The 14,391-nt window shown below is 47.5% G+C and overlaps 1 protein-coding gene across 1 annotated transcript in view; it reads right to left on the reverse strand.

Moving 5' to 3' along the window:
• T265_10957 (hypothetical protein) overlaps positions 1-14,391 on the reverse strand; it is a gene marked incomplete at both ends in the record, with an annotated part of 18,914 nt that overhangs the window by 1,373 nt on the left and 3,150 nt on the right. The window lies entirely within an intron of this gene.

The following is a 14,391-nucleotide window of genomic DNA, read 5'->3' on the forward strand; positions in this document are numbered from 1 at the left end:
TACCTCCGGTCTGAGAGCATAATTCGGCTGGATGGCTTGTCAGACGTCAGCTCAAACGAAACTTGCGTAGACAAACAGGTGTATTGGAACTAGGATATTCAATAGATAAAGGTCGGCGCAAAAGAGTTTATCGGAGGTAACAGCGGAGACCTAACAAACAATAGATACCAACGTCCGGACGACTGGGGAGAGTATTTGCATGGGTTCGGTTGACAATGAGCTTCTGTAACCGTGCCCTTATTCGGCCTGCTGGACGTGAGTCACGGTCTGAGTTTAGATCTCAGTTAACGCTTTTGGGCTACCGAGCAAGACGAGCATCCACTGGCTTTATATGAAGTCGACAATGAACGTTTTCGTTCTCGATCTTTCAGCTGTAGCACTTTTTCGGTGCCTAGCTGCCATGCCACGCGAAGGTTGCATGAGGGCTGGGATACTCCCAGGTCGCCCAAGCCTAGGCAGGTTTTGGGCAACCTACTCTAATCTAACTAGACTGTGTGAACCTGTCCCGAAACAAGGACGCGTTCTACACAACTTGAATCAATCAATTACCATATCTAGCTGCAGTTCAACCGGAAAGAAGGACGGAATTCTGGACACTGCCATAATTCCCAACTCTAAACTGAGTTAACTGAAAAGTGAGGGATAGATTCGAATAGTGCAGCCCTCGGTCAACAGCTGTGTTGTAACCTCTGAGCCATTTCGAACTGATTTGGTAAGCGGTTCGCAGGAAGACATTTGCCCATTGATACACAAAAATGAAAGCATCTTTTAACAAGGAAATCTCTAGTGTGGGTGGTGGTGGTGGTGGTCTCCACAGTAACTGCTGGGCAGTCTAAAAGGAACTAAGACTCAGTGAAGTGCGAGATGTCAGGTGACTGCAATCCTCACGTCACATCAAGTGATCATTTGTTCCAACAAGTGGGTCGGTCAGTAAACAAGATCTGCTTGTCCATCGAGACGTACCTCCTATGAAACACCTTCATTGAGCGCGACTGCACCTGCAATGTAGTGCGACGGCTAGAGCAGCTCGGCTTCCAAACTACCGGAGCTGTTTAGTTACAGCTAATCACGATATGAATAGCGGTGTCAGATGGCAAGACAACTCATGGCTTATGGGATTTATGCATGGATGACCACAGTAAACGTAAGTTTTGGAGATAACAGAGAAGTCAACAAATAATTGATGACAGAGTATGGTGGCGTAACGCCAGATCATCTTGGGCTGAAATCTCTAGGCTGATGGTTTTCTCCGATGGCAAAGATGCACTCTTTGTCATAATATCCCAATGATATTATAATTTACGATGAACTGCAAAGCAGGTTTTCCATAATTGGAGGGATTTGGCATGACTGTTGTCTATCACTCTTGTCGTTCAATGTTGCCACTGATGCAATAATGGGGTATACATTACAGGGCTTGGATTGACTGAATTGGAAGGAGGGTGCGAGAGATAACGATGTTGGGTATACTTGATAAGCTCCATCCTCCAGGATGGTATTCCCATGACCGCGCCTGATTGTTGACGAGGCGAAATACGGCGGCTAACCGACTTCATTGGGATTAGTTCTGCCAGCTCCCTTCCTGGTTGTCTACTTGAGCGTTTAGTGGTTTGGGCAAAGCTAACATGGTATGTCAGCACCAGGTCCTATGACAACAACCCCCCCTTGTTACTTTACGGCCTTAAATACGAGTAAATAAACCATGTGGTTGTACAACACTGAAACATCAATTTCGACACTGACGGTGATGTGAAGGCGAGTACTCGGGAACGTATCGAAATCACTGGAGTAGAAAATGAAGTTTGACTAACCAAGGTGATTTGGGACATGTACTATGCATGTCAAACCACCATTTACCAACGAAGCTACTGTTACCTACCCTAAACCAATGGTAAATGATTTCGAGAGGACAGAGCGCAACATGGTCATGCAAAACGAAAGCAGCTGTAGCCAAACTGGATGCCCAGATTTTCGCGCTTTCCTGGCTAATTTATGCGTAATCATCGTGAATGTGGTTAGGACCCAAACAGGACACACCACCTAACCAGTCCCAGTGGCAACCATGCTGAGTGCAACGCGGCCAGAGTCTGCTTGTCCTCGTAGACCTCGAGAGATGAGATCTGCAAAGGAAGGGTGGTTCAATTCAACTGGTGCTTTACTCCAGCAAGGCACTTAGACGTGCTTATCTCATTGCTGTTCCAGTGTGATCGGTTTCCCTTGGAAAGTAGGGCCTTTTGTCAAGTGTATACCCTTTCCCTTTCGTCCACACTCTTAAAAGAGCATCCGACCTCCGTGGTACTGTGTCGGTTACGCGCCAACAATTGCCGCTGCTGAGTTCTGGTCGATGGTGACGTTCATGATCCAGGAGCGTATCGACCATAAAATGAATCGGAAAAAGAGGGCAGTAGCGCTTAGCATTGCTTGTCCTACATCTTCCCTACACGTCTTCGAGTGGAGTTAGACGAAACCAATCAGCTCGACCATTGTAAGACTACGTCTTGCCGTGGGGCAGAAACCTTGGTAAAATGCGATTTACATTATACCCTTATACACGTAAAGTTGGAAATTTGCGTCACCGCCAGGACCTACAGAATGGGTCAACATGATCCGCCTTGGAGTCTTCAAAAAGTGTCACCAACTTTCGTTGCGATCACCAGCCAGCTGACTACCAATCTGCCACTTCCCAATATCTGTCCGTTGACGTGCATACAATAAGCTCGGATTCACATAACAACACCACACAGACTAGAAGGATGATCCGTCCTCGCGATAGACTACATAGGCAAATTCGGCGAACACCACTTTTCGCCCGTCCGGGAAAGATCCTAGGGAATACTGGTCAATAACGACATGCAGAATGGATGGTCCGGAGGCCAACCGTCCCTAGTAACCGAACATCACACCATTTGGACGGATGTGTCACGTGCAGGACACGGATCAAACGGAGGCATGCCCTGATTGGTTAGTGCCAGCCAATCCGGATCGAGCATCTTTGACTCGACGCTTCTCGCCCCCTTACGGAACATTCTGTGATGACCCTATAAATACAGTTGTAATAATTTTCCCTTGTCTCCATAAAGGGTTGTGTTGTGTGTGTCATTTGTGGGCGGAGCAGGAAGCCAAGGGACCGATACAGAGTTGCACTACCGTTCAGCAAGTTACAACCGACAATCGCAAATGTCGGTGATCGGTCACATATTTTCCGGCTGACCCGTCCGCCTCAGACTAATGGCAAGGCCAACAGCACAGTAGTAGAGACGCTGACGGCCAACTAATAATATAGTATGAGAATAAGCTCAAGGGATGGACTGAACACTTCAGCTTACTGTTCAACGGCCCCTCAAAATAACAATTACCCACCACAGACACCACAACCTCCAAGCCATACACCCCGAGACAACAAAGCTAGTAAACAGCAAGAAGTCTCCAGGTGAAGACAGTGTCCACGTGGAAAACTACCAAGCCTGTTTGTCCGCAGTTCTTGAACTCCTTCAAAAACCGACATGCTCAACATAGAATATCGACGCACTAATACTACTAATACTACTACTACATAAGATAGCTGCAGAACGCTTTGTAAGAACTCCCGGGGTATCATCCTGATATTGGGGGAAGGGAGCGAGATGGCTCAAGTGGTTAGAGCGCTAATTTATTGACCTGAAGGTCCGTGGTTCGAACCCGACCTCTGTCCCTCGACTTTCCATGTCTAGACTTGGGCAACCTGGTGGTATCCCAGCCTTCGTGCTTCTTCGGGTGTTGAAGTTGAGCGATTTTTTATTTATCTTGACATGGAGTGCAGCCTTTACCATACTACTGCTGTGCCGGGTGAAGGAAGCGATGAAGGTGTGGAGGGAAACCTCCGTAAACTGGGAAGTTGCGTTGACCAAATGTTCACACTACACCGTGTTTCGGAATACCGCTACGAGTTCCAACGACCAATCACCACTTAGTTCATTGAGTTCTGTGCAGCATTTGACTCAGTCAATAGAGTCTGTTTCGAAAGCTGATGACGTGCTAGATAGATAAGCTATTGAACCTCATCAGGTCTAAAAGCCTACATCCGAATATTTTGGGAATAGACCAAGGCAACTAAACCCTTGTGTTCAGCAAATTTTCCTGCCTTCATCGATGCTTTTGAATATCGTGACTGACTAAATAACGTCGCATGTCATCAGTAGCTATTTTGGAGTACCAAAAAACAATCACGTCGGTGATACCACCAGCTTGAGCATACATCCAACACAAACACAGCCTTTCTTCGATCGCGTCGCCTAATACACCTCGAAATCCTGCAGAAAAAAAGAAATTCTTCACCACAAACATGGATATCCAGTCTAGTTCACTTGGTACTAACCGAAAGACTATAAATCAAGTCGATTCCTTCGGACTCCACCATCCTCCCAAACACGGCAAAAACACAATCACATCGACAACGTCAGGAAGATCTTCACGCAGATTCACACCGCTTTATGGAAACGCCCAGAGATCGGCCTTCGAAGGAAGGTCCGCCGGAGGTGTACCAACATAGGCCTGTGAGACGTGGTCTCTCCTAGCTGTCGGCCTTCAAAGACTTGAAGTGTGTACAGTGACACTTAAAACTGTTCCAAACACCTTGGAAGGACGGGGTATCCAAGGGTGGTGTCGGGGGGTGTTGTTATGATATTCCACACGTCTCCAGTTCCATGCAACACTTCAACTGGCCATCTGCATTTTCTTAGCCCAATTACTGACCGGCAACGCGGCCCTGGACAGTGAACTTGGAACCCCTGACGGCTTCGGAAATAAGCGCATGCCCTCCCATCAGCTCTATCCAAAGATGGAGATGAAATCCTCAGGATGTGCTTGTCCAACTTATTTGCCCCTAACTGGCCGAAAGTGGCCGTCCAAGCCAACTAGGATGAGTCAGTAGTGGTACCCATTAAAAAAAGATGCTCGCAGTAGGTATTACAATCACGGAAGAATTGGCTCAACCCCTGTTTTAACCAGATTCTGTGTCACTTATCCAATATCGTCTCACGAAGGTGAAGACAGGACCCGGGAATAACGAGCACGATACCGGTCGGGAACAAGCTACGTGGACACCTTCACATTTCGTCAAGTGGTAGAGCGGCGGCAACCATATAGGGTGCTCCTTAGCTTCATGTGTGCGTTCGATTCTGTCGACCGGTTGGTTCTTCTTAACACGTGCAATAGGGTATGCCCCACAGATTCCTGGATGTGGTGCGCTGTCTGTAATCACATAGTTTGGAGTGCGGGAGAGTGCATGATGAGCTTCTTAGAAACTATCCTACAAACAACGGTGCCAACAATGGCATTAATTGTCCCCATCTGTGATTAGTTTCGTCACTGATAACGAGGCGAGAAATGGAAGGCCTCCAGAACCCGTGTCCACATCTTTCCGAGCGAGAACCTTGTGAACCTGGAATATACTAAAGATATTGTTCTCATTTTTGAAAGAAAAGCCGGGTGAGCAAGCATTATTTAAAAAGCTGGTCAAGTCCATCTCTCAGCACCCATGAGGTGCAGTCAAGCTGCGGTATGAAGTTTTTGAGCACGCCAATAATAATTCAATGAGTGGCACCAGGAGTTGTGTGACATTATCATCATCAATCATTATCAGCTGTACGGACAACGTACTTGCCGTACAATGGTTCTACCGCAGTATGGTTCACCGATGGGTTGGGGAGATAGGGTATACAGCTGCACATTGAAGGCGGTACACGATATGCGTAAATACAGGGATATCAGTGGAGTTTTAATTGAAAATGGGGAAATTATTGGTAGTGGCTTTCAAACTTCGCTGCGAGGCCACTGTTTGACATCCCCGGGCTTGTTTCCATCCTTCACGTGGCTGTGCGGAAAAAGCACTTCGTGTAATTTAGTTGACTGACATACGGAGAAAGCGACCAGGCCAGCGCAACTAATGGAGTGCGGTCAGATCATCCAACATTGACAAGTTATTTCTTCCGAAAACTATTCGAGGTGCTTCAACCTTACTGATTGGTGTTCCCACTAGACTAGGGCACCGCTCCGAAGAAATCGTCCTCGGCGTGCAGCAGCCAGGTTTCTGACCTGTATAATAGTATGTAGCGCGCCGCAGCATTGTAAACTCGACTCTTGACGGATAAGCTTATGTCACGCCTACGCCACAAGTGATGTAGGTACACGAAAGCTGCTCTGGCCTTCCCAATACGGATGAAAATATCATCCTTTGCGTGACCGCCAGAAATGATACATCTGCCCAGGTGGACAAATTTGTCCACCACTTCAATCGGCTCATGAACAAGCATGAGGTTGGGGTTCAAGCTCACCCAGTCTTACAGCAGGAGACGAGATGACTCAAGTGGTTAAAGCACGAATTTACTGACCGGAAGGTCCGTGGTTCGAACCCGACCATTGCTTCTCGACTTCCCCTGTCTAGGCTTGGGCAATATGACAGTATCCCAGCCCTCGTGCTTCCTTCGGGTGGCATGGCAACTAAGCACCGAAAGGGTGTTACAGCTGAATTTTTAAGTCTCCCGGCAGCACTTGACACTTTTCAGGCGTGAAGTACGCGCCAAACCACAAGGCAGAATCATTTAGATTATTTGATATTTTTGTAATGTACTACTCATAAGGTTGCTGAAAATCCATCGACAGCCCACGACCGGTTTCGCCCTTCTTGGGGCTCATCAGGTAGGCGCAGCCCCCGGGTTTCCGTCAGCCTTCTGTTCTACTTGAAACAAAATTGCGCGAAATTAGCTTCAAGTAGAACATAAGGTTGACGGAAACCCGGGGACTGCGCCTAACTGATGAGCCCCAAGAAGAGCGAAACCGGTCGTGGGCTGTCGATGGATTTTCAGCAACCTTATGAGTAGTACATTACAAATATATACATGTATCGCGATATTTCAAATATCGTAGCGACTGAAACATGAGGCGGCCTGGTGCAGCACATTCAGTTGCCTGAGAACATCATAAACGAGAGATTCAGTTGGGTTCCAGGTGAGTCGAAAGAACCAAATTATTTAATATTGTTTGCATTGCCACGGCGTCAGACCAAAGAGCTACGCCGTCCGCGCACTCGATCTCTGTGAGGGAATGCTCCGGGTGAACTTTGGATGCATAGGCATTAGAGGCTGGCAGTGATTTTTTCATAACCATATCAGTGACGAAGTTGGATACAAGAGGTGAACGAGTACAATCTTGCCTGACACCACTTGACGTGGTGAACTCAGAAGAGATCTTCCCGGAGACCTCCACACGTCCGCGGCAGTTGGCGTGCAGTGCCTTAAGGAGGTTAAAGAATTTATGGGGGTAACTTTTGCTCCATAGAAGCTGCTTGACGGTCCACAGAGTCAAAAATAGCTCTCAAGTTAAGGAACGCAACAATTGTTGGTTGCTGGAAGCAGTGCCGCTGTTTCAGAATTTGCCGGAGGGTGAAAATGTGATCGATGCATCCTCTTGCCTGACGGAATCCAGCTTGGTTTTTACGAATCTGTCTCCTCTGTGTTCAGTCAAACTTCGAAGGATAAGGTCAGAGAGCCTCTTCGATTCCATAACTTCCAAGATGTTTTTCACACAGCGTCCGCTACCCTTTTGGGAGATGGGAATAACTGTTGACATGCTTATTCTGCAGGCACGCTCTCTTCGTTCCATATAGAACTAATAAGCTTCATTAGATGGGTCACCAGGAATTCTCCGCCTTCTTTGAAGAGGGCCGGATACAGACCGTCCGGTCCTGGTACCAGCCCACGTTTCAGTACGGGTATTTCGTACTTTATTTCCTCCTCCGACGAGCGATCAACGTTTACACTTTATTATCTCCACAGGCTGTGCTGCAGGAGACCAGCCAGACTTTTCTTCGAAGTATTCACTCCATCTTTCCAGTCGGCGCTTTTGCGAGTGAATTTATGAGCCACTTTTTTCACTTAGCGTTTCACTGACCGCTGCTTGCCTAGGGCCACTCGATTGCATTAGTTGATATAGGACACGGCTATTTCCGGCAGCAAAAGCATTCTCCTTTTCCCGAGCTTTCGATGTCCAGCAGAGTTTTCGGTCTTCCTTTAGGTTACTCACTATCCGACGTTTGAGGGATATGCGTGCGCCGTCATACTTGTTGCCTGCTGGTATGGATTTCCTGGCATGTCATAATTAGTGATCTCGACGACATCTGTTGGTGTTGCGGTCGAATCGGAGAGGTCGAACAAATAGCACTGGACGCCGCGAGCACAGCTCCTTTCACATTTTGCCATGCTTCATCCACATGTTCACTGCCAGTACAGTACTGGTTGACTCCGGAGTTATTGGGCTAGGTCAAAACAATACCGTTGAGCTATGGCAGTTCTTCAAAGTTGGTGGGTTGGCATACGTCCTGCTGACTTGAAAAGACCTGAGGCGAAACGTACTGTCAGGCGTATATGCACCATGACGTGATCGGAATCAAGTGTGCACCCGAAGGAATGGCAGTCTTGAATTGTAGCTCTCTACCGGTGGCTGATGGCCATGTGATCCAACTTGGCCCATGGTTGCTTTATAGTCGATGGCCGCCAGGTTACACAATGCGAAAGTTTATGCTGAAACTTCGTACTGGCCAGAAAAGGTTCATGATCAGCACACAACTGCAGTCGCTCTCCGTTGTCTGTGCAATGAGCAATGATTCCGAATCAACCACCCAAATATGATTCCAAGGAGCTCAGACGATTCACCCTAGCATTCATATCGCCCGCGAGGATCACAATATTAGTGTATCTTGCTTGACGAATAAGCCTGGGTAACTCGATAGAAAGTATCCTTCTCAGCATCAGAACTGCAATCCATTGGAGCATAAGTTGACACTACAAACAGGCACCGCTTTTTATGTTGAAGCATTGAGCTTGATTGGACTGGATAACCGGATGGTGCAAAGACGACTATTCACTGGGATACAATGCAGCAAAGTGCGTTCAGCTCTGGGGCTGCGTGCAACTTTCACGCCATACATTCCACGGGTTATCGCTACTAGATCACCGGACACACGGAGGGAGAAACATGAAACAGCTGAGTTCATCCTTGGCGTTCTGAGATGCATAACCACGTTTGGGGTTTGTATGCGTGTTTCGAAGACACAGCATACATCAATTTCAAGAGAGTATAACGTTCCAGCGCCATTGCTTGTTTGCTAAGTTTACACAGAACATGAACGTTAAAAGCCGCAACATAGAAAGGATATTGTGGTTTAGCGAAGTCTTATTTTATTGTTAATAGGTAGCGGGAAGCAAGAGGCGGGTCGGTCGGATAACTGCCGGTCAAATGACCCATCAACGTTTGCTTATGGTGGGAAGGGGTTGGGGAAAGGTCATGGCTATCCTTTGTGTTCGCATTATCGCTTCGTATTTAGCATGCGTTCGCCTTCACTTTTAGCTTATGTACGTCTATTCTTAGACAAGTAAAGCGCTATTCATTCTACGCTATTTAGGCTTGTTCTCGCCCTCAATCAGAATCGATACGCCATCCGTAACAGGAGGAGCATCGGTGGACACAGAACTGTGCCCGGCTGCATGGTCTTGGCCTAACGCGGGGAGTAAGGCATTACTGCCTCCCCTAATGCAGCCACAGCAGCACCGTAGTGAATAATGCGCCGGCGGTCACGGTCAAAGGTCGGGCGATCGGAGCGAGCGGTTATAGGGCCAACTTTTTCTAACCCGTCTTTTATCAGAGGAAAGCAGCATCAATGGATATGGACATGCTGGTTGCCTGGGGGAAACACCTTACAGCCTTCACACTCCTACCAAAGAGGACAGGGCGAATTTACCTCCAGAAAGCATCTTAGCATGATTACTCGTAGTACGAGATTTCTCTGCTACTAGTCTGACTGCTCCCCTTTGGCTTTCCTGGCATGTTTGCACTTTCTGGATCAAAGTTGCAGCCGGTTTAGCCCGCGGGATCATTGCAGCACTCAAGCCCGACCACTATATCAAGATGGCAGCTTAAGGTTTGGGTGCAATGTCAAGCGTGTCCAGCCAGTTGAATTAGCTCTGACGGTAGTGTGACAGACGAGGTCAACGCCGGAGTTCCAAAGGCTAGGATTGATTTTGCCAATATGCGCAACCTGTGGCATCAAAAAGGCGTATAACTGGGTCTTGAAGGGCGTGTGTATTAGACTACGGTACGGACTTTATTGTTGTGCAGCTGCAATACTTGGCCACTCCGGGTGGAGGATCCGAGACCGATGTTTCACAAGTGTAGCTGGAATCGGCTGGGACCAGTGAATTCGCAATGAGGTAATCAGGACATAGGTCTCTAGTGAAGCATAAGGCACATCGCTCAGTGAATGTGCTAAGGTGGCCGGGTCAGGTGTTACGCTTGCCGAGAAGAGCACTGCTTTCCGCGCCTAATTTAGGCGTGGAAACCTGGGGGTGGACACGATTGGACATGGCAAGTGGTGTTCACCTTCCAGAATGGGGTCCACGACTTTCTGCTTGGCTGGAGAGATCGAACGGCATGGCAGCTAACCGATGTCATGGAATTCATGCTGTCAGTTTCCACCCAGATTGCCCAGTTCGGTGTTTGCGGTAGGCTAGCCCTGGACCACATTCCCGGCCAAGTTTTTCATCTTCCCATCAAATAGACTGAGAAGAATGTGCGGCACTGGAGTATTAGTGTTGCTGTCAATGTTGATGACTCCAGATTGATACAGGGACGCAGATTAGTAGTTGGAAAACACCCTCTGCAAGAAAGACGGAAAACTGTCCAAATTCTCACTATTGCCACTGCCTTGTTCAGAATGGCGCTGTCGCACAAGACAACTGAAAACCTAGTCTGGAGATGGTTTACGGGGTCAAACAATGACGCCACCATGAAGCCTAGTGAAAAAACTGATCCGAAGGTGGTTTTAAAGTGCGTTAGTTGTTGCTTTGGGCAGAGATAGCATATGACGCGTCGGTTCGCGGGAAGTCCTGATCTGGTTAGAACTGTAATCGATCACCAGTATTTCCGGATTTGTTACAGGTCACTTGTTGATACCATACTGTTGAATGAAGATTGACATACATCTGTTAAGTGAGATCTACAAGGCAGCTAAGAACTTGGTCGGATAACGACAGTGTCGGGTCCATCGGATTGGTTTTAGAGGGTTATCTTATTCAGTGGACATTCATAAAAGCTTACCGATGGTACCCACCATGCAACTGAGCAAGGAAGCAATCCTTCATGGAGAAGAATTGAGACCAATGTTTGTGAGGTTCGAGCTTTCAATTCGGTTACTTGGCCCATCTTAACTTGTCTACGAAACCTAGCGTATGTATATCCGGAAGTTGAGTTTCCGACAGACTTTTAGATCTTTTGGATCTACACGGTCCGGCAAACGACTGAATAGATAGCACCTATAAATTTTTGTAGAGTTCTGCTTTTAAAATTGCAAGGACAGTACTCCATGAGAGCCATTGAGACGCTGTCCTCAGTACACACCCTAACCAGTGGAGTCAATATAAACAGGATTCAGCACGCAGGCGAACGCATCGCGGCACTCGGGACTTCTTGTCATTTTCCAGCAGAAGCATGAGACGTTTCGTAACGGAAGCCCAACACAGTGAGTCGCCTAATGATTCAGAGAAGCCTGGAGCCGGAAAAATATCGTTTGAAAGGCTATATGTTGAACCTTGTTTCAAACATGTAGGACTGCATTATTAATGAATTTAGACAGAAGCCGGAGGTAGTATATCTAAGTTACCGCAATAGTACCCGATAGCAAGAGGAATGGTTGTTTATTGACAGACTTATTTACGTCTATTACTAGACAAGTAAAGCACTATTCAATCTATGCAATTCCACCTTGTTCTCACGCTCAATCTGGATCCAGTCCCTATCCGTAATACCAATCTACTGAGTGATCTCGAGCTCCGCGATGTATACAAACTAGCGGCGCTCCGGCGTCATAGATGTCGGAGATTAGCAAGCGCTGTTCTGGTCTTCCTGGCTCAAAAAGTGGTATCGTCTTTACCAGAACCTATACAACTGACCGGAGAAATAAGTTTATCCACTACGTCGATTAACTTACCCATAGGCATAAGGTTTATGTTTGCTCCAACCCATTTTCCTCGCAGCATTTGCACTTCGCAGGTGTGAAGTGCACATCAAACAATGCGGCAGGATTACTTAGGTTGTTTAAAATGGATTGCACCTCTAGGAGATCCGAACTGTGGAGAAAAGCTTGGCTGGGTATACAACACTTTGGAGCGAACGCCCAGGAGACACCTCGACTCCCAGAGCTTCAGATGATGGCAGAGGGGTTTCAAGCAATACATTAAAAACACGGTTCAATAGGAATGGTGAGAGGACAGTCTCGGTTTATACCAATGGACGTGGCAAGCGCAGGTGAAGGCTTGCTGGCTAACAGTACGAGCACACAACGGTTGGCATACAGGGGTATTATAAGGGAATAAAATTCGGAGGGGATACTAAAAAATCGCTCAGCTACGGCACCCTTTCGGTGCCTAACTGCTATGCCGCCAGAAGGAGACAAGAGGGCTGCGATACTGTCAGGTTGCCAGAGCCTAGGCAGGAGAAGTCGAGAGACAGAGGTCCGGGACACTTGTTAGCCAGGTACTGCCACAATTAACGGATATATCCACAAACTCATCCGTGAATGTAGCGTCAGACTGGAACAGGCAATCCGGGGTTCAACGACTGATAACAAGCGAAGTGCTGAAGAGCGGAACGGTCTCTGCTAACCAGTCGCGAATTTCTGGATGTACACCCAAGACTACCGTGCATGATTTGAAGCCCTTACTGGCAAGTCACACGATCGGCACCAATGGGCACATGTTCTGACGCATCATAAGCACAACCATTTAAAATATCCAACTTCTTCCCCAGTTTTGACCCACCTGCTGTAGTAAAAAAACAGGTCTTGTTCTGCTCCCTACGACCTACATGATCGTCTGGCCAGGGCAGTTCGACCGACCCGATAGTTGCTCAGCTGAAATACACGCATTGTGTCCCAGTCTCAAGAGAGTGAGAGAAACCGATTGCGCGTCGGATCGTGAAATTAATTTTCGACAGTAAGGTGAAGGAATATAGGTTAGCGATTCCAGATATCGCGGAGACAATGACGCATAGCATGTCCTCACATTCCGCATGCCCTACATGCACTGAAAAAAGCAGGGCATAGTCACGTTCGAAACACTGAAGTCATGCGGAGGGCCGTAGATTCTGGTGGATGAATGACTGCGAGCACTTCACAGGTCCAAGATCAGACAACTTTTCGCATGGAAGCGAGAAAACATAGCCTTTTTACAGTATGGGGCTAGTAAGAGTGGATTGATAGGTTATCAGAACTTAGCACTTGTACATCACTTTTTCATTCTCAAAGTCCCTGCGTCTATCCACTAACATTCACACAACTTATTAAGCTGCATATAGTTTTTTTTTACCGAGAGTCGGACAGCCTACACCCTGACATCGTTCAACTGCAACATCAGTTCGTTGCCTATCTACCATGCCACCCGAAGGAGGCACGAGTACTGAGGTGCTGTCAAGGAGTTTTGGAGATGTGGTGGTTGGATTTAGATTTTCACGCCATGGGGCCAAATCGCAAAACCGTATTTGTGCAAGCTTTGGATTTTAAACTCTGTCGCCTGCGTTATGATATACTTGATATGATAAAAGCATGATTACCCCTCTGAACCTTTGAGACCAAAAGCTCCCGGAAGGGAGGTGCCGGCGCGAAAAGAATGCAGCTACTTCGAAAATAAACGTTGTGGACTCTTCGGACTTTCCTGGGTGGGGTCAACGTGGTTCTCTTTGCGCGTAACTGGAAATCCTATACACATGAACAGCTACTCAACACACAAGCATCAACCCATCGCTACGCACCACTAAGCTCCCTCACAACGCACCGATGATGTCATCTCGATTGGTGGTGGAACGTTTGCAATGAAGTTGCCCAGCTCAGCGACCATAATAACTGGTCATCATCATCATCAACGACAGCATGACACCAATGCTTCACTGCCGTACAACCATGACTTATTTGAAAGCCTTATTGTAGAGAAAAGAATAAAGGTGGATGGGGGAGGGACTTAGTGTTAGCTTAACACAATCATTCCGAGGTGCCTACACCTCCAGACATTCACTCAGGCAATTTGGATAGAAACTGACAACAAGAACGCCACTGACATCGGTTGGCAGCCGTATCCTGTAGTGTCTCCAACCAGGCACAGTGAGGATCACGCGGTTCCCACCCTGGAAGGAGAGTAGCACCGACAGCACCCAAGCGTTTCGTGATCTCCCTCATACTCCTCTGCCAGGTCATGGGTTGGCCACCTCTCTGTTTACGCCACTCCGAATTGGGCATGGAAAACAGTACTCTCTTCGGCAAACGATGGTTCGGCATGCGTAAAACATGTCCCAACCAACGCAGCTTCTGGTGCT

This window comes from Opisthorchis viverrini (assembly GCF_000715545.1).
Source record: "Opisthorchis viverrini unplaced genomic scaffold opera_v5_430, whole genome shotgun sequence".
NCBI lineage: Eukaryota > Metazoa > Platyhelminthes > Trematoda > Opisthorchiida > Opisthorchiidae > Opisthorchis > Opisthorchis viverrini.